This window comes from Homalodisca vitripennis, chromosome 7, assembly GCF_021130785.1.
Source record: "Homalodisca vitripennis isolate AUS2020 chromosome 7, UT_GWSS_2.1, whole genome shotgun sequence".
In the NCBI taxonomy this organism is placed as follows: Eukaryota; Metazoa; Arthropoda; class Insecta; order Hemiptera; family Cicadellidae; genus Homalodisca; species Homalodisca vitripennis.
Window position 1 is genome coordinate 60499967 of NC_060213.1, and position 25241 is coordinate 60525207.

The following is a 25241-nucleotide window of genomic DNA, read 5'->3' on the forward strand; positions in this document are numbered from 1 at the left end:
TTAAAATAGAAGTCTCTGAATAAGTAATGTTGATTGTTAATGAGATGCGCAATTTGTTGTAATATATTAGAAATACAATGTTATTAGACATATCGCAAAGTTTCACATGTAACTGATTACTACTAGAGCTTTAATTTCCTATAAGTTCAAGATTATTCCTTTTTTAGGGTGTTCCTCAGTTTCTTTCCAAGTTTGAACTTGCAAACTTGAATTGATGTCTCCGTGACAAGCCTTGTTATAAATATTAATAGTTTTAATTTGAAGTAAACGTTTTCTTTGGCGTCTTCCTTGTAGCTTTGTACGCTGTGATGGTCTCTAAATTACTTTAAAGAAACCGAGCAAGAAAATACATAAAACAGGCTCATGTCACTTTAAAAACTCAACTCTGCTTAAATGTTGATTTGAGCAGACTTTACATTAAATCAAGTTTAAAATGTAGTAATCAGAAATGTACAATGTGTATGATTTTAAAACCAAACCTGATGTAATAATTCTTAAATTTAAAATTAAGTTTTCTATTAAAATCTGTAATATTTTTTAAATTACGTATATCCTGTTATTACATTGCTATTCTCTTTGCTTAATATTCAAAGTTCACACATATCACAGTTGTTTATATTTTGCTTGTATCCAATTCTCTAAGTAGTGTTTGATATGATAAAGGTGAAGTAGTGAAAGGTCAGCGTAAACCTTAGGTAAATTGGCTATAGTACAAGAAGCCTTTTAGTTACCCTCTATGTAAAAGTGAAGGCAACAACAGTGTTAGTGTTGTGTTCGGGGTTGGGCGTGATGGCACTGTGATGTGGCCTCGAAAAGCATATTGTCGCATCGCTTCTATAACTCTATTACTACTACCTGTCTAAACCTTTACTCAAGTCAGTGAATCAATCAATCATTAGACTAGTTTTGAGGTTTTTTTATCGACACTGTATAGTTTTTATTAGCGGTATCTAATGTAGCTTGATTATGCGAGCATCCCGTACGTAAGAGGACACGCTAGTAGATGCCGCCTGCTCATCCGAGGCTCTATTTTTAACATGGAGCAAAAATTTAATGGAAAATAGGCATTTGACTTGTTTCAAACTTGATTTGTCCATCTTTCATTCCACAAACAGACTTTATAATTGAACGCCTGAGGGTTTTGACCTTGGATTACAACTACAGTGAATGCATTTATATGGTCGATGTGGTATTTTGATATTCAGACTATAAATTACAATGTTTATCAAATTATTTATCGAGGTTTTTTCATTGTTTAAACAAATTACTATAAAAATTCATCTTTGAGCATCTAGTTTTGCTTTAAATGGTATTTATTCATATTATATGTGAAATTTCACCTAAACAAATGTAGAGAAACACATATTAAGAACACCACTGTTCTTGTTGTGTTTTTGTTTATATGTAGGGTTGTCGGGTTCTTTAAATGTAGTAAAACGTAAAAGGGGAGAGCGGAGCTGCAGGTGCAAGGTACAATGGAAATATATAACATAAAAATAGTATACATGTGGCCTTATTTTTACATAGTTCAGTGCCTAGCAACGAGGACATACTAAGACAGTTTGTTTGTCTAAATTGTAAGATTTTGAACAGTCTATCAATTATTGTACTCACATTTCGTTACCATGTATATACAAGTCTTGTTATTTAATAGGACTCAACCCAACCTTTCCCTATCATATTGGCGACCTCGACGTGGTCTAAACACGTAACCTTTTGATATGGAAAAGGTTAGGTTGATGCCTATTAAATAATAAAACTTCTATATAGGTTAACGAAATATGTATTAATTGAGTGTAATTGATAGACTGTTCAAAATATTACAAAGTAAACTGTCTTTATAATAACAAGAACCCTCGTTTCGAGGCACCGAACCATGTGGAACTATTGTAACATACACATATAATATCATAAGCCTATTTCTTATTTCAAGTATAGTAAATCCGTATGACTATACCCATATTAGAACAATAATGCTGGACGGTGTACTGATCAATAGATTTTTACCAACATTTACATGGTCCAAATGTTGAACCATAGAGACGAAGTGCTAGGGCCAACTCCAATTCACGTCAATCATAGAGAATTTGGGGACCCATTGACTTTAACCGAAATTGACAGGGGTGTTCCTTGGGAAAATTACGATAATTTTTTCATCCCCTTTCCCTTGAAGACAAGGGGCGCAGTGCAAGAACAAAAATGTTTTTCGGACAACTTCCTCTCCATGGCAATGGGAGTAAGTGTATACATTTTCGTGAGAATTAACTTACTTATTGACTTGAAATTTTGCTTGAATCGTCATTTCTGCATAAGGAACATTGGTTCGATGATGCGTGCCATGGGAATTGCCTGCGTGTTAGGAAACATACATATATATGGCTGATGTGCTTGCTGCTTTCACGAGGATGACCAGCAACGCAGTTGGGGCTGACAACATACCTTTGCGCTTTCTGAAAGATACATTGCCAATCACCCTTCCTGTTTTAGTAGTCATTTTCAATTATTCTTTAAATTCCTCTGTCTTTCCCTTAACCTGGAAGTATGCTCTAGTTCGTCCGTTGAGAAAAGTGTCTAATCCGCAATCCCCTTCTGACCTACGTCCAATCAGTATTCTCCCTTGTCTCTCCAAATGCCTTGAAAGAGTGGCACATCAACAAATTTCATCTTATCTGAATACCTATAACATCTTATCTAAATACCAGTCTGGATTCAGGCCTAATCACAGCACCACCATAACCCTAAGGCATGGCCACACAGATAAGCTGGCTTCCGGGAACTAGGGCTTAATAATATTTTTCGATCAATAACCTAAATTACGGCTGCTTTGAAAATTCTTCCTTTTCATTTGTCCAATCTCAAGCACAAAGCCTGGAACTTCACGACAGCCTAAATTGTTTGAAATAAAACATTTCATTGCTATATGTTCATTTATATAACTGCCCCGAACAATTATGAACGTCAGTGATTGCCGTTGATACGTAATCACTAAAAAAAATTACGTTTGGCTTCGTCAGCCCTAAAACCCTTACTTCCCAACAAAATTCAAAACAAAACGGAAACCTATTTTCAATGTCTAACATTTCACTCCTAAGATTAATATTACAATTTTCAGTATGCATTGTAATATTTTCACAAGTTGATGCCAATGTTTATGAATTAACGCTTTCTACATACGCATACATGAAAATAAAATCAGTGATTTCGTTAATTTAAATTAACTCACTGGCCTAAATGTTGATTTGAGCAGACTTTACATTAAATCAAGTTTAAAATGTAGTAGTCAGAAATGTACAATGTGTATGATATTAAAACCAAACCTGATATAATAATTCTTAAATTTAAAATTAAGTTTTCTATTAAAATCTGTAATATTTTTTAAATTACGTATACTCTGTTATTACATTGCTATTCTCTTTGCTTAATATTCAAAGTTCACACATATCACAGTTGTTTATATTTTGCTTGTATCCAATTCTCGTTTACCACTAACCTAAGGTTTAAAATTAAATTATAAATTATGTTGCTTCAAAATAACTGTCGGGCTTAAAAAATAGAACTGTATTACGTGGTTGTTTTGTATGCAAGAAAGAAAATTTATTCAATTAAGGTAAGCAAAATATAAAATATTTGTATTTCATAGAAATATTTTATGGATAAACTGGTGTAAACAAATTGCACTAATTCTTGATAATTTAAAAGATATTTTTATTGAGATTATTTCTCAAATAATTCCATTATCGATTTATTGTGGTCAAACAATAACACATCGTTAAATAGTGAAGATTTATTCCATAATTCGCTATCAAAGAATAAGTGTTTGTAATAAGGAGGAGTACTGATATCGTTTATAAAAGTTAAACATTGTAAATTATGTCAAAAGAATATTCATCTTAGCGATATTATTTAAATTGAATTTAAAATAATAATTTGGCTAAATCCATTACATCCTACTCGAAACCTCGGTAAACCTTTATTTTATGTCACTGGTTATGTAGTAATTGATGGTAATACTATCTTTACTTCTTTGTGTATCAATCTTGTGTTTTATTTTCCCATTATGTGTCTTGTTATGCTATTTGTATTTTATAATTGTTTGAATCCAAAGATTTAAGATTGAAAATTCAAATTATTACAAAATATCTTTAAGTGAAAGTGGTTCATCAATTGAAATACACATAACCGTCGTTCAAAATTGCATTTTTGTGCAACAATGTGTTAATAACTTGTGTCAAATGTCAAACACCATAAAAATATGTAAATAACACTTCTAACACTGTAGTTACAACTATATATTTTGTAACAATTATACATTTTTACATGATATTAAGGCTTATGGACCCTGAGAAATGTTACAATAATAGGTTTTAAAGATACAAAATAATAATACTTGATAAATTGTATAATAAAAAATAATTGGGTTTGAAAAGGCGTTAAAATGTAAGATGATATTATCATATATAATCATATAATTATTCCTCAACTTGTAAAACGTATACGTCTAACAACGTTTACGGAATTTCAATAGATTTTACCTACTTCTTATTAATCAGAAAAGATATAACTATCAACGAAATTAATAGTCTAATATTTAACTACATATGAAACCACTTATACTTTATGTTAACCTTGTTATATAAGTATTAAAAAAGGTAATGATAAAAACAAAATGTCATCTTATAATTATATAAGCATTTGTGGATACTAATACTGATATAACAGTACGTACTCCTACTAATATGTATAACTTTATATTTTAGTATTTAATATTTATCGGGTTACTTTATCATATATGAAATATTTTCTATATACATTAGTATTTAGAGAACAACACTAAAACAACATATTAATTGGAATGCTAAAAAAGTAAAACATTGTCTTGCAAGAGGGCTTAGCAGACGGAGAATGAAGTAGTGGACTAACCGACCCTTTGGTCGCTTAAATGAGCTAATGCAGCGACGTGGGTCGTTGGGCCAACGCCTGGTGGTGTAATCTGTCCTCTTTAAAACATCGTAGGATTCATTCCTCTAAGGTTCGTTGGCCCAACGACTCCTTCAAATATTATTGCTTAATATTAATTCATGGTCCAATTACACCACTGACCGTTGGCCCAAAGAACCTATACCAGTAAGTAAAAACTATAAGGTTCGTTGGGCCAACGACCCTATATTTACAATTTACAAAACTAAACAAATAGGATCGTTGGGCCAACGAGCCAGTGGAGTAATCTAACCTATGTATGTTTGTAAAATGGGTCGTTGGGCCAACGTCGCTGGGACCCTCTGTACAAACTATGTTTCTTCCAGGAGGGTCGTTGGGTCAACGATCAGTGGAGTAATCGAACCGTCCCCGCAGAAACGTGTCGCACAGTTTATAACGCATATTGGGAGACAGTCTCGTTCTGCAGTTCGACGCGGGTGTGTCAAGGTACTTTGGTGTTTTGTGTTTGTGAAAATGTTTTTAAGATTCCTTGATTTAAGCTCAGAATCAGATTCGGATAATGAGTTTGATTTGGCTGAGGCTGACTATTGTGTCCACTAGGAATATGAGACTGTTGTTGGGGCGCTGGTGGAGCAATCGGGTTTAACTGGATGTTGAGTAAACGTGCTTCTTCTTTAGAAACCGCAGAAAAAAACGTTACTTCTTACGATGTGTTGTGAAGAAGGAGGCATTTTTTGTCAACTCAACAACAATAATGTTGTGTGTAATTATGTTTTTTATGTCAACATTGACATAAAAAACAAATAAAGATCATCGTTCGGCGGAGCGATTTATGCTGCCATTGCTTTCCTTTCCCGATACCGTTCTAGTTGTCTTTGTTTCCTCAGTTCAAACGACTTAACAATTAAACTGTCGATTTCTCCTTTTTTCATTGTCCTGGGTTTCTTTGCCGATAGTGGTTTTTTCCGATGGCGCGTTTGTTGGTTTATTAGTTGGAGATAGAGGTTTTTCCAATGGTGAGTGTGTAGGCTTATTTGTTGAAGACGGTGGTTTTACCAATGGCACGTTTGTAGGCTCATTAGTTGTAATATCTTCTCCCATATCAGCTTCGTTTTGTCTTAGAAGCCCATCGAATTCGCCAACAACCTGTTCATCGGGGTTGTCTACAGCCTCCTCGTCCAGTAGTTGTTCTGTCAATTTCTCAACCTCAGCATTGTTGTCGTCGCTGGTGAAATTTGTCCCACGATTTTCATTTACCATGAACTGCAACAAAAATTCCATTTGGGCTTCGAACTTCCATGGTTTGATGTCTGCTGCTGCTGCACCACTTTTTTCATACGCTTACGGCGTCGCAGAACATCTCTGTGGTTGTTTCTAATCTTCTTCCAGGCAGATTTGGCGTCTTCTCCTAAATCTGAAAATAAACGATAGCTTCAGTTGGTACAGGAGTTGATCAATACAAATTAAACAAAGTAGTACAACTCAATATATTTAATTTTACTTTAGAACACAAGTATTGTTTCCTGTAAAAAATAAACAAATTTGTAATTTCTATAATTTTTTTACATAATTATAAAAATATATTCAGTTATGGGATAGTGGTAATTTACTAATGGGATAGTTATCTTCACTAATGTGCATTATTTTATTGTTGCCTAAGTAGTTTTAAAAATGCTACACACTTATTTAGATGTTATATTGTTTAATTCAAATAAAATAAAACTTTAAAAAAATGTTAAATACTTTTCGAAGTTTAATTGTTTTAAAATTGAAATAAAATGGGATTTTTTGTTTGTTTTAGGTATCTGGCCTCTGGGGATAGTTATAAAATCTGAGGCTACTCTTTTCGCATGGGAGACAGAACAGTAGCTAAGATTGTGAGTGAAATTTCGGTCGCAAAATGGAAAGCTATGCAACAGATTTATTTACCACAGCCAACAGAAGACATGTGGAACTCGATCTCCAATGACTTTGATTCAAGGTGAAATTTTCCACATTGTGTAGGAGCAATAGATGGCAAGCATGTCGTTATTAACCCTTTGAAGCACGTTTTACAAAAAATGAATATTTTAGTGATTTTATATTGTTTCCCTATAGAAATAACCTTTGTAAGTACAGTACATTTATTTTTAGATTTTGTCAATCATAATTTATATTTATTTTTGAGGTGGTTTCACTGCATAAACCACTATGCAAGTACGGTCTTTGGGTGTATGCAAATAAAATTAAAATTTTCTCCACCAACTTTTATTTAATACAATCAATAAATGACTATTCTAACAATCCAAAACTGATTGTGTTGATAATGTTATTATTACTTCATATGTGGACACTTTTTATTTATTCCTTTCGGTGATAGGCTCGGAAACAATCTTTTAGTTCACTCAAACAAAGGGCAACACCACACGTTTCACATACCCATTTCGACCGATGAACTTCTTCTTTGCTGGAGCATTGAGCACAACGTCGAGACGTTCCTCTTACTGGCATGTGTGCATTTTCCGTAAAACGAAGTTCTTGTGGAACCTTTGGTTTGTAGTTGTTGATTGGAGTTGAAGAACTTCGTCTTCCTCTAGTTTCTCCACGAGGTACTCCCAGAAGGGCTTTTTGACACGCTTCTCCTAAAACTCTTTTAGTGTCAGTGGTTTTCCCTGGGATAGCATTGAAAATATGATAAAAGAGTTTACTATGGTTTTGTGTCCAGAAAGTGCCAGAAGATTCTGTGCCACCACTTTTTGGACTTGCGATCTATTGAGTAGGTAGATTTCAACATGTCCTGCCCTTATCGACATAGCCCATGTGAGCAATTGTAGTCCTTTACTAATATAGGGCATGGAACAGCTACAAATTTCACCGTTTGCCTGTTTTCTGTTTACAGTTGTCACTTCGTTAGGATTAGGATTGTGGTAATTAGAAAGAAAGTAGATACCTCTCTTGTCTTTCCATTCGACAGCTTACAATTCCAGTCATAGTTGACATGAAGTCATGTTCTCCTTGATTCATATGTTTCCCTTCAGGCAAACACTCTTTTGGAAAAAATTGTCTGTCAGCTCTTGTTGTTCCACAAGCTTGAATATTGTTTTTCTGTAAGTAAATCATTAGATTGACTGAGCTAAAAAAAATTGTCACAATATATTACATAATTCTTATTTACTAATTCTTCAGTGAGTTCTGTTACTACCCTTTGCCCCAAGATTCTTTCAACTATTCCAGCCCTTTTACCTTCGTAGATTTGAAATTGGCTGATTAAAGCCTTTTTCATCAGCCCTCACCCAAACTTTTGTACCCACGTTTGGTTGGCTTATCTGGCATATATTGCTTGATTCCACTCCGACCTTTGAATGGAATCATGCTCTCATCAATTGATTGAAATCGAGATGGAGCATAGCATGCTTTGTAGGTTTCTTGAAGCTTGTTTAGGAGAGGGCCTGATCTTATATAGTTTGTCATAATTAGGAGAATCTCGTTCGGGCAATGTCATTATTATTGTTTATATGTAAATTTGTTAAAAGCCAGCCAAATCTGTTCACAGACATGTATGAAGATATGTAGTCATCTCTCAAAATCTGCCTCTGAAGACCAGTAATCACGGTAGGAGGGGAAGTTTTTTTTATTCCCATTAGGATATTTAGGCCTAGAAACACTTTCATTTCTTTCCTTGTTGTTGGAAAAATCTGATAACGCCCCCACCTATTTGGGTAGCGTAAACATTGGTTTCAAACACAAGTTTGTCAACTAGATCGTCGGGAAAAAGAGCTGAAAACACATCAAGCGGTTGAAGCGTCAATTAGGGGACCTGTGCGTTCATTGAAATCATACGAACTTATTGGGTGAGTAGTACTTTTGATACCACGTAACACTATCTTTGTAAAGTCTGTTAGCCAAAGGCTCAGAAAGTCCTCATCAAATTGAACGTCCATAGGCTGATTTTGAACGTCCAAGACTGCATTACCTTCGGGAATGCCAGGCTCTACCCCCTCTGCACTATGATTATCTTGAAAGTCATTTTCATTAATAATTAAAATCGGGATTTCATTACCTTCAGCTGTTTGGGCTAGGTCCAAATAATCTACCTCTAAGATTCCATTTTCTGCAACTGTGTATATTCCTTCAGCAACATCCGGGTATACTTGATCTTCGTCGTCCCTCTGATTCAGGGTCAGATGGGATGTCTTCAGTTTCCGCCAGCCAAGCCTCTATGGATTTGTTTCTCCATGGTTATAGTACCCCCTGAAATCAATAAGCAGTTGTAAAAAATGTAATAAGTAGTTTTATATAGTAAAAATAACAATATAAAACAGGTTTAGCAACTGGTACGTAGTATAAACGACGGCCCGACCCCAAATGCATGGTGGTCATGTGGTGAAACCACCACAATAAACGCCTAATATTTATTCGCCTGGCATCTCAAATCTAATTATTATAGTTTATATGTATATATATTTAAGTACATTTTTATACTGAAAATATATGTTTGTACTTACCAAAAAGTGATCAAAGCACAAAAGAAATACAAATATGTCACACTCAGTCAAGGCATGGACTCTTCTTTCACCCAGTCGTGGCAAACAACGCTCCTGCCGGGATTTGGGCGAATCTAGTGTGGAGCGGTTACGTAATTTGCCGCTAGAATGCGTCCTAAATCACTTCTGGAAGGTGGTTTCGTATATGCAACCACTATGGCGGGAAAGGAATAGAAATAAAAACATAGGTGGTTTCACTATGATGCCACTGTGCTTCAAAGGGTTAAGAAGCCTAATAAATCTGGATCATCACACTTCAACTACAAACACGACTTCTCCATTGTCTTATTGTCAGCTGTAGATGCAAACAAAAAAATTACTTTCATTGATGTAGGATCCATGGGAAGATTTAGCGATGGAAGTATTTTTTCAAGTTGTGAATTGGAAAAGAAAATGGTTATGGGGAATCTACAACTTCCCTCCCCTTCTCAGCTACCTTCTTTTCAACATACATTGCCCTACGTATTTGTAGGGGATGAGGCATTCCCACTGATGGTCAGCTTGATGAGACCATACCCGAGAAAAAAAGTCACAAACAATCATGAAAATAAAGTTTTTAATTATAGGCTCTCACGAGCAAGGCAAACTGTAGAATGTGCATTTGGCATCCTAGCCTCACGCTTCCGCGTTTTCCAAAGACCATTTGAGATTAAAGTTACAAGCGTTGTTGATGTCGTTAAAACAGATTGCGTTATGCACAACTACTTGTGCAGAAATGCTTCAGTAAACTGCGAAAATGAAGAGGATGAGGATATTGAGAGTTTGCCAACAGAACAACTGATTCCAGTTATAAGGAACCAAACAAGGTGTGTACAAGCGGCATTTGCAATCAGAAAGAAATTTACTCAATACTTTAACTCGGGTGGAAGCGTGTCTTGGCAAGAAGAAAGGGTTTCCCAAGGACAATTCTGATTTCCTAGGGCCTTGAGAGCGAACAGTGCTGTGTGAATCGCACTGTGAGGTACTGATATCGGTTACTAACGACATAGCTGCAGATGAGCAGTAGAATATATATTGTCACCTGGAGCGTTACTTGACTACCAGACCCGCAAACGTCAGCCTGGTCATTTCTACTTTGCCAAATCGCCACGACCTGCTCGGAGATGACAGTGTTAATCAAGAAATAGCCCTCGTAAACTCATACATAAAAAAGAAGAGGAACTTCCAGGAGAAATATAAGCGCAACCTAATATGATTGATTTATTCTATATTTTCACCGAGACAAAGACACTTTCCAGGCAAAACGAAGAATACAGTAAGTTGCTGGAACATTTCTTATTAACAGCTGTTAAAACTCCGCTACTTGACAACTTAGTACTCGGAGAAAAATCTTTATCACATCTATAAACTTTGTAGATGGTGTTAACGAATAATGCAGTGGAGATTTCCTATGACAATTTGGTCTAACATAGCATGGCAGCTTCGTAAGGGATTGTTGCTAAAAAGTGTTTTATGCCATTAAATTGGATCTCAAGCCATTTAAATTTTGGAAATAAACATTGGGATTGCAATTTAACTTGGCGTTGGGATTATCTGAGTTTCTGTAGGAGTTCGGCGGTCACGAGAAAGTAAAATGTTCTGCTGCTAGGATTTCAGCTTTAAAATTTAAGATGACATAAGAAACGAGAATCTCGGAATGCACACGAAGAAGAAGGGACGGCACTCCTCTTGAGTTACTTTCCCTGAACGAAAAAGATGGGGCTAACTTGTTCAAGCAACGTCTGCACCAGTTCACGGTCACGGCCCTTGCCATCAGTAATACTTTCCTCAGCATCGTGAATTAGTATGTTCTTTCCTCGATGTTGGCGATCGGATAATTCCTTGATGTCCGAATCAATGTCCCCAGATTGAGAAGAGCTATGATTGTTTACTATACGCTGGACCTGTGCTTTATGCGTTCTGGGTGGGGCTAACTTGATGGACCTGGGTACGTGGGTTTTTAATGCCTGTTAAAGTATTTGTACACAAGAGTGGGTTAGGAGAGATGTATATACCATAAACGAATAATTTCATATTGCATGTAAAGTCTAAAGCAACAGCTAAATATTCGAGAGCTACCTTTACCAATATGGGATAGAAAGTTTTCTTCCAGTCTGCATTGTGGATGACATTACAATCCATCTTGATATTCCTCTAGAATCAGTAGAGTACATAGGTACACCTTATGGTCGGCAAAACAAAATTCAGAATCCATTATTATGTAGAGTGTTAAATTTTTTTCTAAGACTTCAGTCATTAGTTAACAATGTACAACAAACCAATTATTCGTACGTCCTGTAATTTTGTTCTAAGTAGAAAACTGACTTCATTGAAGATCCAGGTACATTGAGTTATAGATCATGATATATTTTTGTGAACCTTCATATTTGTACTTATTACTCTCTAACAAGACAAAGTGGTTTACGTAAGACTAGCAAAATGTATTTTTTTATAGATACAATCGACTCTTTTTTTCTATGTACTTTATTTCTAGTAAATTATAAGACTAACAATATTTATATATCTATAGTAGTTGACATCTTATAAAACTAGTTTTTATCTTTGCCAAAATATAATCTTAGTTTGAATTTTTGTATTTTCAAATTTCAATCAGCTGTTTGACTAACCAAGCAAATAGTAGCCTGCCAGCCTACTGAATACTGACTGACTTGTGGTGTGTGTCCAACGAAAAATCTAAGTGTTAGGCAAATCAAAACAGCATGATTGTACGGTCTGGTTATGTGAGTTTGTAGGATAACAAATTGATTAACTTTTTGTTTTAAATCATTTAAAAGATAAGATTTTAGAAAAGGACATGTCGTTTCTGTACTTCTGTTCATCTGTTTGACAACAATGTTTCAACACTGCAGCTTATAAAACGAGTTTACAGGCAAGGTGGAGTCATTATTTTTGTCGGCACCATTATAAACTACGTAGTATTATTTAATTTAAGTTTAGTTGTAGTTGCTAAATCAGAATAGGTGTCAATAATTTATTTTATACATCAATTTTCAGCCTTACTCTTATATATTTATGAGGTAATTGTTGGAATTTGGTTCAGTTTTGCAGTGCAGTACAAAGTATATTTTCATTTAATACAGGTCTAAGTAATTTCAAAGAATGTTTAAATTAAATTTATTATAGGCTCTAAATGATTAACTTATTGTAATGATATTGGAAATTGTTTCTCAGACTAATCTTAACCCTTCAATCCTAGATAGTAAAACATGATTATTTTTCGATTGATGAGTTTCTATACCATAGGCACACTGTTTTGTCATTTTTTTGTGTGGAGTTTTGAATGCTGCAGATCCATGATTATTATAGCTGCTATAGTATTGCCTACCTCCAATACATAATCATTATTCCTCGTAATTTAACTGGGTTGATATACATTATATACGTTTATATACATTTTAGGGTAGGGTACGATAAGCGGACCCGGTTTTTTATATCGAAAGAATATAGTCATCGATACCTAATATTCGCATCTCAAATCCTAGAATATCAATCAATATAAAAGTACCTATAGTCCTCAATAACAATCATATGTTTTAAATTAAAATATGAATTTAATATTGACAGTGATCAAACAAATTATTACAACCAAAATTAGGAAAACTGAAGACGACCATATTTACTCCTCTCACAGTTACAGTGGTTTCTTTCCCACAAATTTCACATAATGGGTTTTTCGGTACGAGTCCAACATATTGAAGGCACGAAAAAGCAACGTCGTGTAGTTTTCTAAGATTGACTGCCATTTTTAATAATCAGAATTATGTAAAATTGAAATATTATCCTACGTGTATTATTTTTAGAGTGTTTACAGCTGTTGATATAGATTATTGAATTTAATAGTTCAAAATAATTAATCAGTATCATCATAGGTATCAGATTGATTATATCGATGTTTATGATTAAGTAATATCGTTACATAGTAATATAAGCGTCACAAGGATGAAATTAAAAAAATACAAAGTATCCGAATTTGTAATTTCAACAAATATATAATTTAGTATACTGTAATGCTATATAATTATGTAAGCTATTGTCTTTATTATTACAAAAATGTGATTTTAAATCATTGCATGTGTTTTGTTTATAAATAGGCTAACTTAAAAATGTTGTTTCTAAACTGGTTGAATGAACATTTAAGTCGAGTTTCCGCCAGTTGCTTATGAACTAAATCCACTTTCTGCCTGTCTGTATGGACAATAACTGTCGAACCAGTTGACCTAGACTCTAGAGGGTTGAAATTTGGTGGGAAATTATACCTCTACTACTTTTAAATCGTTAGTGAAAGTAGTAATCATCAGTTCAGTATGATTCTCAGTTAGAATCTGTCAAGGAAGTGACCCTAACTACAATAATCTTTTGGGTAACCAGGTATTTATGAATAAGGATAAATACCCTAATATTTAAAAATTTGAAATAAAAATACCATCTCTGAGTAAGTATAAAAGGTTTTTATACTACCTCGTTTTTTAGAGTTTTTCACACTATAAAGTTATTCAAATCGACAGAAATTAGAATTGGGACAGGCGGAGGATCCGCTCTGTAGAATGTGTGATGAGCAGGATGAAACTGCCGCACACTTGCTCTTTGATTGTCCTTCAATAGCAAGGGAGCGGTATGCTATCTTTGGTATTTTGGACAAGGGTGGTGAATTCCCCAGGAGGACCTGATAGGTTGTTTTCTTCGGTTTGTGGAACTGTTGAAATCATAGACTGGTAGGCCTCATGGTGTGCTTCCAGGGTGCGCAAAAGGCCCTTGAGGCTTAAGTGCATGGCAGTAGGCCGCCCCATAGAAGAAGAAGAATTGGGACTTACCACTTAGAGTAAAAGATTAGGAAATAGAATCAAATAGGTTTAATCTGAAAGTTAAGAAAAGATTCTTTCAAAGTGAACAATTTGCAAGCATTGAGATAAAGGTTAGGTAAGTCCATTCTTGGAATTGGTTTAGGTCTACAATAGGTTTAAGAGCTGGCTGGCTGCAGAGAAACAACTCTTGAGTTTACTCCATAGGAACAATGCTACTTCAAACACTTTTAAGTTCTTGTTTTTGGTGATACAGTTATGAGAAATGTCTCATTTTAAAACATAATTAATATGCATCCAAATGCTTTTGAGTTTTTCATGTAATGGTACACTTTAAAAAAGTTAAAAAAATAAAGTATAAAAATGAGCATAAGTGTTGAAAGCTTAACATTGTTCGTATGGAGCTAAAATCAAGATGACAGGCAGTACAGCACACTTACTGTACATTTTGCATAAAAATGTAAATGATTCCCATATTTATTTCTGAATTCCATAACACTATATATTTTTATTCTAATCAACAAATATACACTTATATTATAAACTGTTAAATAAAAAATTATTGCTTTTTTGGCCAGTTTATAAATTTTAATAGATTTTATGAAATGTATACCATTTGTGTATTTTTACATACTGTTAATATTTTTTACTGTGTGATTAATTGCACATTTTTTGGCTATTTTTATTTCCCAAACAAATTTGGAGAAAGGTTAGGGAACTCAACAAATTGTATTTTTATGCACAGTGCAGTCTGTGAAGCCTACAGGGAAATATTTTTTGATTGTACATTCAAGCTCATCATATTTTGGCAAACCTTAAACTTACATTTTGTTTGGTGTTGGATTTCAACCATCTGATACATATTTGTTAGGTACGAGGTAAGCCAAGTGATGGCTGAATTTTGCACATCCATGGCCAATAATTTCTCTAAGAGAATCTCTGCACACTGGCACAGTCGAAGGCTGACAAAGCATGTCATGACCGTATCATCTACATCCACTACAAATTCACAAAATCAATGAGAGCCAGTTTCATTGATTTTGATTTTCTAAATCTATACTAGTAGCTTTATTTGGATCCAGGTAGTCAACCATCTCATCACAGATTGATTGTTTGAGACCAACGATTGGTGTGGTATTTTATTCATTAAAATGCTCACTGATTTGGTTTGGGTTATTTACTTCAATATTGCCATTATTTAAAGCTATGTTCTCAAAATTGTTTCTAATTTTGCTCCTAAAACTATTTATAACATTCCAGGATTCTTCTTTTTCTGTTTTCACAATCTTATTTTTAAGCCAGTTGCCTTGGCAGTTTTACTATTAAATGGTAAAATTTTGTCTATAGGCTCTGATATATTGCTCTTTTACCTACTATATTGTTTTCTTTTTATCTGCCATAGTAATCTAAATTTTCCTCTTTCAACAGAATAATAAAACCTGGATTACATTTTATTCAAATTTGTATATAATACTCATATATAAAATTTTCCTAACAAATTTCTTTTTGTAATATTTATAAATTAGTAAGAATTCTCTATGTAAAATGGTGTTTATCGTAAATAAATTAATGAACAGACTAATTCTGTTGATTCTGGTATATATGATTTTTTTATATAGATTCACTTGTGCAGCGAATAAAGCTGGGGCTGTTTGACACACAGGGTGATACTAAAGGTGACCTTATTTTCCAGTTAAAACGCTGTCATTTCAATTTATGTTCTGTTAAAATGAGCTCAGCTGGTATTCATATAGCACTATTATGAGCGAATTCTAGTAAATGGGCAAGTGTTTGTTTATAGTGTTTAGTTACCCTTACACTGACATTTTAAAATCTAATAAAAATTTGGACTTATACGTAAACAAAAGTAATATGGATTATGAATGAAAAAATATACAACATAACCTAACCTTCCCCCACCCCCTAAATCCACCCTAACTTTGCCTTGTAAAATAAGACATCTTTACTTTACTTTTTAACAAATTAATTATAAAACAAGTTAATGGAAAAAAAACACAAGAGAAACTTGGAAAATTATAATAAGGTTCAAGGTCTTACAACCATTGCTGTCAAAATAGATATGAAGTACTGAATGTCAAGGAGCAAAGCTCAAAAGATGATAATGTTGAAGGTAGCACTGTTAACACAAGAAATAAGTTGAAGTATACAAATAAAACAAATCAATAAAACTGTAATCAACCAACCAAATATATTGTGTAAAGCAGTTATATATAAAGAAAAATCAAGGATGTTGAATTTTATTCTGACAGTAATAGCATAGGACTTCCTGTATTAATAGTATTAATAGACATCCATCTGTAGACAAGGCAAGGTTAAGTGGTTTAGCTATATGTTATGTGAGTTTGTAGAGTAAAGAATTGATGAACTTTTTGTTTTAAAGGATTTTAACAAAGGGCATGTCATTTTTTTAATTCTGTGCATCTGTTTAACAGTGCAGTGATTAAGACAAAGTATATTTTCATTTAACCCAGGTCTAAGTAACTTCAAAGACTTCCATTTCTGTTTAAATTGAATTTATAGTAGGCTCTACATGAATAACTTATTGTTATACTATTGTAAATAGTGTCTTAGACTAATCTCCACCTTTAAATCCTACACAGTTTAACATGATTATTGTTTCAGTTGATGAGGTTTCTATGACCTAGGCACCCTATCTTGTCAGCTTTTTTCATCCAGTTTTATCATAACTCCTATAATATTGCCTACTTCCAATACAGAAGCATTATTCCTTGTAATTTAACTGGGTTGATACATGTTATAAAAACATGTTACGTTGGACACCGTGTTTAGCTTGATATTCTCCATTTTATAATGTCTTGGCACATTTTGTCCTATTTTATAGCTTAAGCATTTCATTTGCCCAGACATATTAAGTTTAATTTGGTATTTAATGGTGAAATGTATAGAAATTTTAGTTAGATCAAACATAAATTGAATGTGTTTTTTTAATGTCATTATATATTCTGATAGTCCTCCAAATTTTGGCTTTTCATTTGTTTCTTCTATCTTCTCTTACCTACGGAGATAAGTGTGATTTTTATTGAGAAACCCAATCTGCAATACTATCTGTTCCTTCACCTACCTCTTAGCCTTTTCCTCAGCAGTATTAGTAGTAAAGGCAAGGTTAGATTAAGTGGCTTGGTTATGCCAGGGGCTAAAACTGAGCGAGTGTACGGGGAGGCCAGTTCAGGTACTAACAATGTCCTTAAAAAATCAACCCAGATGATTCATTCTAAGTTAGAAAAGAGATTTAAACACTTAAGTAAAGAGAATTATGCATATAACAACAGTTCCCTGCTGTCATGATTTGAACCAAACTGATTCAGTTCACATTGAAATAGTAACGCTAAATACAGAGGGGTGACAAATTATTAGACTCAACATGGTTTTTCAATACATTTTATTCATTTTTAACTTTTACACACATCTAATACTTAGTATGTAATCCCTTATTTTTTATAAGCAATGCCAATCTGTTAGACATACTTTCCACCAGTTTTTGGCAAGAATCCTTTATTTCTTGGTCATGGTGCCAAATTTTTATTAAAGTCTCTATCAAACCAGTTTTTGTTGTAATTTTCTCTTTTTTCATCCTGTTTTTTACTATAGCCCAAAGATTCTCAATCGGATTCATATCCAGGCTATTTCCTGGCAAAGGCAGAACACTGATTTCTGTTGAATTTAAAAAGCCTATAACTGTTTTTGCTTGGTGACATTGTAGCAGTCCCGATTCACTCAGCCTAGGGCGGGGTCTATAAATCTTACCAAACAGATCAGAATCTCTGGGGATCCTTTATTCATTAAGAAAAAGAAAAGGGCGCCACCTTGTTTTTCTCAGTTTGGGGTATTAGGAACAAGGAAAAGACCCGTTACTGAATTTGCCGAGATGGGATATTAAAGACCAACCAACATGAAACGAAAAAAAAAGGATAGTAGGTATAACCATTAATAATAATTACTAACATGAACTATAAACAAACAAAAAATCAATTAATAAATACTAAGTTAAACTATTAACCTTTAAGTAAAATTACGAACAAATGCATTGGCTGTTAAATGAAAGGCGACGTATTATAACGAGCTTTGTTTATTATCGCCAACAGGAAACTCAGCTTTCCAACAAGTACACGACAAATCAAATGCGAGATAATAAATTTCTTACAACTAAATCAGATCTGAAGAATAGAATATAAGTAGTTAATACCTTGGCCGGCCGCTAAAGCTATTGGAATGGTTACACAATACACAATAACAAATAAGTCAATAACTACACATACACAACAGATGTAATATATATAAAGGTAAACCTGAATGACATTAACTAATTATTAAAAAAAAAAAAACTACGCCTGCGCAAAAGCTCCTTGTAGCCGAAGTCCAGTTACGCACAAATATGTCCTTCACCAACGGCTAACACTGTACAATAAATTTCGTAGCGACAATTTCGCAAAGACAGGTTTGTGTTGCCTCAATTATATAAATTACTGGTACCAGTTTATGAGGTAAAATTGAAGTTCTACTTATCGATACACAGTTCATCTGGTGGAACGACCAGCACAGCGGTAGGTAGGTAGCACCAATGCAGCAGGTGATCCAGGTATGTAGGCAGCAGGTAGGTTAGTGCACTGGCATATGCACACAGCAGGTACAGGTACAGCGCAAGTGTAAGCGTGAGGTTAAACTCCCGTATGAATCCCTCAGCTAAAATCCAGTAAAGAGCTAGGGGGGAGCAGTGTAGGGCAGGGAACAGTCTCATGTAGCTCTCGTGAACGACAAACTTACATTACCATTGCGATGTCATGAGGAAAGAGGGATAGTTTTGCAAGGCATAACCTCTATCAGGCAGTAGTACAGTTCAACAGTCAGATTGAGTCAAATACATTGTATGGCCAGCTGGAGCTGCAGCATTGTTCTCTTACTCAGCTGATAAGACAATTTACAAGTTGATCAGGCTTGTACACCAGTGTGAATAATATTTAACTCTCCCTTCTGCCAATCCTTTGCCCGAAAATAAAGATGTTACAACATGGCGCTCCGTCGTGCATAAACACAAATTCATCATGTGGAAACCAGTTTTTGGCCTGTGGAACCATTCTTTGCTGTAAAACATTGAGGTACTGGTCCTGTCTCATTGTTTTCTCAACAATATATAGCCTACCAGGCCCATGTACCGACATTGAACTCCAGACCATAACAGAAGTGGGATGTTTCACTGTTTGCAGCACACAATCCTTGTGAAATTCTTCTCCTAACATACTGGCTAGTGATGTCTGAGACTTGAAATATGGACTCATCAGAAAAAATTACCTGAAAGCAATGCCACTATTGTATAATTTACAGTATTTTGTTAGACCTAGTTGCAACAGTATCCAGTAATATTTTTACTATACTGTACAGCAGAAGAAATCACATACTGTACCTTCTTAGGCTGTCTAAAGTTTACAGGCTTTGTTAGGTTAGGATAATATAATACATGTTTTTTTAGTGTAAATAACGTAATGTTTTACTTGTTACCTTCATCATGAGTCCAGTGTTTTAGCCCTTTTGACCACTCCAAGCGCTTTTTTAGCCATGGCTGGTGATATCTTCTGCTTCTTTCGAGGTTGTCTTGCATTTAGGCCTTCATCTTTAAGGGTTCGTAGAACAGTTCTGGGTGAAACATTGACCCCATTCGCTTTCATTTCCTCTGCCAACTGCTTTTTAGTACTTCTTCTGTTGTTGAGAACCATGTTCTTTAACCCTAGAAGTGTGGAACCAGCATATTTTTATGTCGGTTGTAATTTATGTGTGTTGTGCGGAACCAGCATATTGTATGTCGGTTCAGTTTTTCATTAAAAATAATTATTTATCATCAAACCCAAATCACCATGTTTTTGGTATCATTGAAATTTTGAGATTCCACTCTACAATTTTCATATAACCTTTTTTATTCTAACTTCAATATTACGGTCGTGGTGAAATGTTTTCTGAAGAAGTCATCATTTGAGTTGAATTTCGCGGGTGGCCGGGTCAAAGAAATACGTCATTTTCAACTAATCACAGCAAGTTAACGTATTACCTGCAAACAGTGCTGCCATATGTCAATAGACGCGGAATGAAATATTATTTCTTCCAGTGCAAACAGAAAAATCATTAGAACGAATAGTTGATTTACTATGAATATTCTAAAAAGGGACAATTCTAAAGTTGTAAACCAGCATATTTTTATGCTGGTTTAGTATAATAATATTCACACAGTTATTTATTGTCAATAAAGAAAATAAAAAAAAACAGTGTAAAGTGAAAGAAAACGATCTACCGGTACGATCTTTCAGCGGTAAATTTAGTTTAGTACGTTTCGGGCAGTGCGAAACGAAAGAGATGAATCACGGCGTCGCATCAAGACCAACCTAACCCATCCCTGTCGGCCATTGTCTTGTAACTTGTTGCACCACAGTAGGCCTACATTACGCTTGTGTTCGTTCCATTGCGTTCCATTTTTTTAGGTTGAAATACTCTACTGCATAAATGCATATGAAATGACAAAAACATTATAAAGCAATGTTATTTTGAACTATAATATCTATTTTTTTATTATATTGTCAAAAATTTTACAATGCAAGGTTTTACAATATTTGATGCACAACATTTATTTTTTTACTCAATTTAAAAAATTATTGAGTGTATTCTTTTAAATATTATGTGCTAACATAATATAACAAGTAAAAAAATTAAAAAAATGTTTTCATAATTTTTTTTACATTGCAAACCAGATTATTTTTTATGAGTAAATTCTTCAACGTGCGACTGTTAACAAAAAATGTCATAACTCAGTTCCTTCTCAAAGTATTTGAACATATCTTATATTTTATTTTAGCCCATAAATAAACATACTTACTAAGGGTATATTAAAAAAATTACATAAACATAAAGTATAAGTGAAAATGTTTAGCTTGTTGTTTCTGAACTTTGTTACAAAATATTTTCATTTTTCAAAAGATTTTTTTTTGTAAGCTTGTAATAAAATAGCAATTTATTTTGTTGTTGTTTACTTTTAGTGTTTTCAAATAACATGTATAATTTAAAATAGAAAACTATTTTTTATATAAATATATAGTCACATTTGGAGGTAAAAAAAATGAAAAAACCAAACCCTTGTACATTTTTGTACATTTTCGCTATTTTTGTAAAAAAAATGGCAAAATTACAATTTTTGTTTAATAGAAATTTTTAATGTATTTTTCTAATTTGGCATAAAATTTTCTACATTTTATACATTTAACATTTTTACCTTACTGTAATATTTCAATACCTTACAGAGGTCCAAACTTGAAATTTTCATATAAAACTTTTTTACCAATTTCTCATTATTTTCATGAAAAATATATACTAAACCAAAGAATATCAAAACATTTATTCCTATTTCAAATAGTACAACTTCTGAGAAGAAAAACGATGTATAACAATATATGTTTTCTTGATATTAAGTATTTTTTTACGAATTTTTTAAAAAAACCCTTGCAACACGTCAAAAATTGACTGAACGTTTTTATTCTTTGGTAACATAGACACACTTCTAGGGTTAATTTCCTTTTCAATCTTTCATTCAATTTAGGTTTGCGGCCACATTTTCCAACTCGACTAGATTTATAAATTGTATTATTATTAGAGGCCCGCTTAATCCTGCTTACAGACTTTTGTGATATATTGAGTCATCTTGCTATTTCCCTTTGCGAATAATGATTTTCTTCCAAAAGAACCTTGGTCAAAGATATTTTACGAGGTGATAAATCTGCAGTTTTGCCCATTCTGCAAACAAATTGGTAAACCGACGATACTTCTTACAGCATTTCTAACCCACCAGAAATGTGCAGAAAGAGTGAATTTGTATGATCTAGTTATCTCCGTCTATAACTCTGCTTTCAAACATCTTACAAAGGTCTTCTAAAAAGGGGCCTAAAGTGTATCATTTGTTTCCGAGACAACATTAAAGAACATTTTTTGTGTAATATTGCCATATACAACCAACACATAGGAGCTACAGTCCACATTATAGTGCCAAATGAGAATTCAACACAGATTTTAAGGAATGGACTCTCTCTCCACAAGTTCAAAAAGAAACTCTGTAATGCAATTTTCACTCTTTCTGCAGAAGGAAAAAACTGAGTATGACCTTCATGCAACTAAAGCTATGTTTCTGGTGTCTCCGTTTTCCGCCACTACTGTATCTGAAGCAGATACTTCAAGTGAATGTCTTTTCACTGTAATGATAAGTTTTTATGGGGAGGGGGGGACTCAACAACCCATAGTAACAACCGACATGGCACTAAATATGATTTTATTTATCAGACACTTGGAGAATAACAAAACTAAAGTAGATTATAATAATTTTACAATATTCCACCAAAATGTCCGAGGATTACAAGCGTCAATTGAAATTCTTGAGATAATACTGGCTAAAATTGAGCTCTAAGTTGTTGTTTTAACATAGCATAACATGGCAAAACTTATGTTAGGCAGAGGTTAACTAGAGATAACTACACTGTTGCTTCTGATTTTAATAGATTCGATGTAAGAGGAGGTAGTGTAATTGTACTGACTAAAATGCATGTAAATTAAAACAAACTAATATTCCAGGTGTAGATAAACATCTTTGTGATCAAGTTTTTGAGTGTTGTATTGTTGAATTTGATAGTATAATAAATAACAATAATAGTAATAAACAAACCAATAAAATATTGCCCAATAATAAGCCATTATTGTTGGTTTTTTATAGGAATCGTATTAAAAGATTTTTTTTAAGAATTAAAATTTTACTAGATAGTAACAAACAGATATAAAAATGTTTCAACCGTTGGAGATTTAAAAGTTGATTTGACAAAATTCAATCTGTGCACTATCATGGCGCTCAATAACATACTAATGTGACATGGTATTGTTATCTTGTTGATTTCCCAACAAGGATAATAGAGTCATCAGTAAGCACAATAGATAATGTTTTTATAAATATTTACAAAAATTTTATCAAAGTTATGTCTTGAATACTCGATTCTTTGACCATGATGATCTGCTAATAATTGAAATTGTAAAATAATAAAAATTAAAATAGACACTGATTTTTAGAATATGAGATAAATTTTCCTAAAAGTATTGAACAACAAATTATCAACTTAAGTAACATGGTTAGGAGAATAAAATTGAACAATATTTAGAGAACTACGATCTAAAAACAAATTATTTAGGAAAAACTTATATAAAGAAAACTATATTACCAAATCTAGGTTAAAGGAACCCCAAATGTAGTTAAGAATACTTGGAATATAATTAACTAAGAAGTAGGTAAATAAATGGTGTTAGTTGGTAGTATAAAACTTTTGATTAACAATAAGTGCTTTTCAAATCCTATTGATACATGTAAGGATTATTTTACTAATATGTTTGTGGATGAGATATAGCCAAAATTAAAAAGCACTATCACATGACTGTGTTTTATTTTATGTCTGTATCACAAAGCATGATTAGATTTTCCCAGTTAACTTTAGGTTTAAAAAATTTACTCCAGTAGATTAAAAACAAATAGGAAACGTAGTTGATAGCCTAAAAAACAAATATAGTGCTGGTTACGAACTATGTTACTAAATATATAAAGATTTTTGAATAGAATAAATTATTGAGTTATTACTAATATTATTTGTTTCATTTAAGGTAATATAATAATCAACTGCAAGGTATGTATTTTGCTATGAAGAATATATGAAAAGTCGGGAGAACTGACTGCAGTCAATAAAGTTCAGTTTTTTGGTCATGGCACTAAAAATGGAAATTTGAATGATCTATTATTATTTTTCATTTGTTAACAGGGGATTTCAAAACTACCCATGTTAAAATTTAGAGAAAATACAATGAATTTATTCAGACTTATTAACACGTTCGCTACCAGGCGGCGCATATTTGCGCCGCCCGGGTCACCGTGACAGACCAACGTTACAAAATGAGGTTGTTCTACACAGACCGAGAATAATTGGTGTGAGACTAACCACAGACCAAGGATAAAATATTGTTGAATTGAGCTATAATTCAACAAAATAACCTAAAATGTACGTCTGTAATGTTTCTTATTTGATATATTGCTGATTTGCGTAATTTTTACGGCGGCGCATATGTGGGACGCTCGGTCTATAGCATCAAAATCTTAACATAGACCAAGCGTTCCATATATGAGTCACTATTTATTTGCTCAATTACTGTAGGTTTTAGGGTAAGTTTCAATCAAACATGCATATCTTATTATGATAGTATTTTAATTCATGGTACAAAAGCTTAATCAACAGAGTCATAAATACACGTTCATTGAATGTATTATTATACATATCTTATTAGGCTATAGGCCTACAATAATTTTTAAGTTTAGAAATTAAAAAAGGAAAATATAAGAAAATTAAGTAGAAATAAAGTTTATTTTATTTCATGGTACAAAAACACAAATGGGGTTATTTTTACTATACAAGACATAATACACGACTGTTAACCCATATGTCATAACTATTTAACAAAATAAGTGAACATTTATATAAGTTATTAAATTTACATTTATATTCAGAATGTTCCACGTTACATTATATTTAAGTGCTCACACATTCATAGTCTAATTATTGTGCCACTGGTTATAACAAGTTGGAATTATAGGCCATGATGGGACGTAATTTTTAAGATATCCAGAGACCAAGCATCCTACATGTGAGCCAGACATCCCCATAGACCAATACAAAAGTATCAAGCCTCTAAAATAGACCAGTGATTTTTCATGGCAATAATAGTGGCATGCAAACAGCGGCGCAAATATGGGACGTCAGTCTATTTGAGGTGCCCCGAGCGGCGCATATTTGGGACGCCGGTGCACGGGAAGAAACCGCGCGGCTCATATTTGAGCCGGCTGGTCTGTGGGTATACGACTTTTCTTAACATGGTGGTAGCGAACGTG

The 25241-nt window shown here is 33.5% G+C and overlaps 1 protein-coding gene across 2 annotated transcripts in view; it reads left to right on the top strand.

Annotated features, from left to right (window-relative positions):
- Window positions 1-12075: 12075 nt before the first annotated feature.
- LOC124365898 (importin-11-like) overlaps window positions 12076-25241 on the top strand; it is a 39261-nt gene continuing 26095 nt past the window's right edge. Inside the window, exon 1 of one of the 2 annotated variants that reach the window (XM_046822014.1) lies at window positions 12076-12335. The gene's annotated coding sequence lies outside the window, so the exon portion shown is untranslated. The remainder of the gene's footprint in view (window positions 12336-25241) is intronic. The other variant, XM_046822015.1, reaches the window with a different exon arrangement.